The sequence below is a fragment of the Puma concolor genome, chromosome C2, assembly GCF_028749965.1.
Source record: "Puma concolor isolate L17-30 chromosome C2, mPumCon1.1.hap2, whole genome shotgun sequence".
Classification (NCBI taxonomy): domain Eukaryota; kingdom Metazoa; phylum Chordata; class Mammalia; order Carnivora; family Felidae; genus Puma; species Puma concolor.
In genome coordinates, this window is record NC_141675.1 from 33,188,055 (window position 1) to 33,192,273 (window position 4,219).

Genomic DNA, 4,219 nt, shown 5'->3' on the forward strand with positions numbered 1-4,219 from the left:
CTTAAAGGCAGTTGGTCATATTTAGGTACTGAAAAATATATATTTTCTAAGTGTCTACTTTATGCAGTATTCTGAGATAAATACCAAAGATACAAAGAAGAAAAACTGCATATAGGTATACCCTCAAGAAGCTCACAGTCTAGAAAGGGGAATTTATGCGAATTAAACTTAATTATAGTCGAGTGTTTCGATGTTATTATAGATGTAAATGCTCACTGGGAGTGCACAAAGAGAGGAAGACACATGTCTGCTATGATAAAATTCAATATGGCATCTTGTGTCTCTTTCAAATTGGGTATAAGCTCTCCAGTCCAAATGTTTTTTAACAATGTTAATTGACCAATTAACAAATAATATACCAAACAAATATATATTCAACTCTGGCTACTGTATGTTATTTATTTCCATGCCCCTAGAACTTAACACAGTGTCTGGAACAGCCAGAAATGAACTAAGCATATTTTGAATTAATGAAGCTGTGATACAAAGATGAATAATAATACCCAGCATACAATACACTTTACATTTGAAAGGTATTCTTACTTACGTTATGATGTTTAATCCTCTACAATGAGGTACGTAGAGGATTAAAGTAAGTAAAGTTTATTTTTTAAAAGTAAGTAAAGATCATTTTTACTTTATAAATGAAGAAACAGGTTCTTTGAGGAGTAATGATGTCCCTTAAATACATACCAGGCTGAACTGGATCCAGATCATCTTGTTGCAAGTTCTGTCCTGGTTCTACACCAGCTGGGTTGTGATGCATACTCATAGATCTTGGCATGGATGAGTCATGTGTTGGGCTGCTGGGAGGGCTGTGATAAGATGTTGTGTTATAATGGCTGACTCCCAGTAGAACCAGAGGACCTGTACACAGTTGCCTATAAACTGTGGTGACTAATAATTGCTGTTGTAATGTCCTTTGGATTCACTGTGACAGATCGTATGGAAAGTAAGTTTTGAAAATAATGCAATGACTAGAATCAGTTAATAGTTTATGGGACATGTAATACCTATCAGCACATTATAGTCTCCCTTGATCCTCACTATAATCCTATAAGGTAGGTACTATGATTGTCATCCCTATTTTACAGATGAAGAAACCAAGGAAGAGAGGGATTAAGAAATTTGTCTAAGGTTACATAGGTGAACATTCTGGAGTCAGGATTCTAATTCAGACAGTCTAACTACAGAGTTTGTTGCCTGAAGGTAACAGGACATTATTTATCTAGCTTGTGTTGATTGGGCTGGGTGTCCTCACTATTACTGGAGATAGTGTGCTAAGAGATAGTTGATGGAGGTGAAATGTGACTAACATAAGGAGCAGTCACCCTGTTGTGTGGAAATGAATGAATGAATGAAGTTGTTTCTAGATATATCACCAGAGAAGGATGTATTCCTGATCTCATGAAGGATAATCATATACACATTTCATAATATTTTGTATTTTGAAAACAGGTTATATTTGTACAGCAGTGTTGGCAAAGTTGGGGCTCCTGATGTGAAATATAATCTATTGTGAACTCTAAATATCTATTAACTACCTAATTAATGCATTTAGTGAATTAATTATCAAACATTTGTTAAGGGCCTACTAGTGTACTAGATACTCTGATAGGTGTTTATCATAGAACCATTGTCTTTAATTAAGTCAGACTATCTTACCTGAAACATACAGATGTTTAGCCTTTAAATGAAAATAAGTACCAAGAGTGCTCACTTCAGCAGCACATATACTAAAATTGGAACGATACAGAGAAGATTAGCATGGCCCCTGTGCAAGGATGACACGCAAATTCGTGAAGCTTCCATGTTTTAAAAAAGAAAAAGAAAGTAAGTACCAAGAAATTGGTGATTGCTCTTCATTCCCATGAATAATTGGGTGATACTTAGTTTTGACCTGTAGTTATGATTCTGTTTAAACACAAACTGGAACTGGTTGAATTTGGGACAGATGGTGAAGTCTTACATCTTGCCTAATTTGGGGGGGACCTCTTAAAGGGGGTGAAGGCTTGACCATAGCATTTAGCTGGCTTCAGGGGAAGAAGAGCAGTCTCAGCTGTGGGACTATGTCCTGTGCCTGGCATCCTGGCATCTCCTTAGAGCCCTTGACACATACACATTTATCATCCATCTGAGGAAGGGTGGGACTTGTGACACCCTGAAGTCAAGAGCTTAAATAAAAGGACAATTGACAGTGATGAAATTAGGGTTAGGGAAAGAACTTATCATTAACTAGTCATTAATTAATGAACTTATGAATTAATAATTCATTTCACTTTGTAATAGTTACTTTAAAATAGTTTTAAACAGCTTTCAGATACTTGGTGAGATGACCCAACTAAGCTTAGGGAATATGAGTAGAATTTTTAAAGTGGCATTTTAGTATCCAATTCAAATTAATGAAAACTTCAGTTACTAAAGGATATTACCATCACTTCATAGTGGAGACCAGAAATTTTGTTGTATAAGAAAATCTCTATAACAGATTGAGTCAGTTAGAAAGCTATTTAGTTGCAAGTGAAAGAAAGTCAGACTTACAGTGATTTTAATAAATGGGATTTATTTATTTTTTTTTTAATTTTTTTTTTTTCAACGTTTACTTATTTTTGGGACAGAGAGAGACAGAGCAAGAACGGGGGAGGGGCAGAGAGAGAGGGAGACACAGAATCGGAAACAGGCTCTAGGCTCTGAGCCATCAGCCCAGAGCCCGACGCGGGGCTCGAACTCCCGGACCGCGAGATCGTGACCTGGCCGAAGTCGGACGCTTAACCGACTGCGCCACCCAGGCGCCCCAATAAATGGGATTTAAAAAATATATTTACATTTAACATAAATAGATGTCTCAGATGCCCAGAGATGGGTAGCTGATGGTTTTATTTCAATGTTTCAGTGAAAAAAAGACCTGGTGCTTGTATTTCAATTTAGTTTTCCCCCGGTTGCAATATGGCTTCACTAAGCCTGAACCTAGATTCCATTCAAAGATGGGAAAAGAGAGGTGGAAGCCAGCCACACTGTCTACTTTTATATAAAAGAGAAAAACTTTTCTGAAAAATCCCAGCAAACTGAAGTTTCATCCCATTGTCCAAAGTTGTGTCATGTGGCTACAGCTAGCTGCAAAGCATACTAGGAAAGTGAGCATTCATATGTCCCAGCCTTTGTGTAGAGTCAAGGGGGAAGGGGTTTGGGAATAGATATTGAGTCACTTTGCCTCCAGTGAGGCCTCCTAGATGCACTCATAAATCTTATTCCAAAAGCAGTTAATCTATATAATTAACATATTATCTCTAAAATATATTATGCAGAGTTTCAAACAAATCCAAAAGTAGAGACAATGATATAGTAAATCCTCATGAACCCATCACCCATCTTCAATAAATATTAACTCATGGCCAGTATTGTTTCATATATATCCTTACCATAAACATACCTCTGGATATTTTAAAGCAAATCCTAGACTTTTATCATTTTATCCATAAGTATTTCAGTATATGTCTCCAATAGTTAAGGACTATTTTAAAAGAAAACAGCCATATTACCACTATCACTCCAAAATTAAATTAACAAAAATTCTTTAATATTGTCAAATATATAGTTAGTATTCACATTTTCCCAACTATCTCAGTTCTTGCAGCTTGTTTGAATCAATATATAATGTTTCATTTTCTCTATTATTTTCATGATTTTAGAAAAATTTTAAATTTATGTACTAATAGTAGTGATTGTTTCTGATTGTAGACAAATGTTTATGCACTCAAGTATTTTGAAGTACTTATAAAAGTCAAAATCTATTATGGCAGCCTAAGGTTTGAATAACTGTACAAAAACAATCATATTCTAAAGAGTCTACTAGATTTTGAGTATTGCTTCCTAAAGTCTAGCTTGAGGGTTAAGAGATTGGAAAGTGGGTATATTCCTTTGGAGCAGCTTTGTGCATTGAGGTACCTTAGTCTATAAGCTGTAAGTAAACTTCCAAGTTTGGGGAAAACTTGAAGTATGTGTTCAGGTAGTATCACAGATCTAAATCCTGCTCAGTCTTGTAAGTTTGTTTATTGAAAATGAAGAGATAGGAGGGTGCTTGGCTGGCTTAGTTGGTGAAGCATGAGACTCTTGATCTCAGGGTTGTGAGTTTGAGCCCCACATTGGGTGTAGAGATTAAAAAATAAAATCATTAAAAAAATCAAGAGTTAGGAGTGGCCTTTCTAAATATGAAGTCTTG

The 4,219-nt window shown here is 35.8% G+C and overlaps 1 non-coding gene across 1 annotated transcript; it reads left to right on the forward strand.

Annotated features, from left to right (window-relative positions):
• The first annotated feature begins 1,712 nt into the window (after nucleotides 1-1,712).
• Nucleotides 1,713-1,818, forward strand: LOC112850511 (U6 spliceosomal RNA). The gene has a single exon (XR_003222637.2). It is a non-coding gene; the product is annotated as a U6 spliceosomal RNA (small nuclear RNA).
• Nucleotides 1,819-4,219: the final 2,401 nt, after the last annotated feature.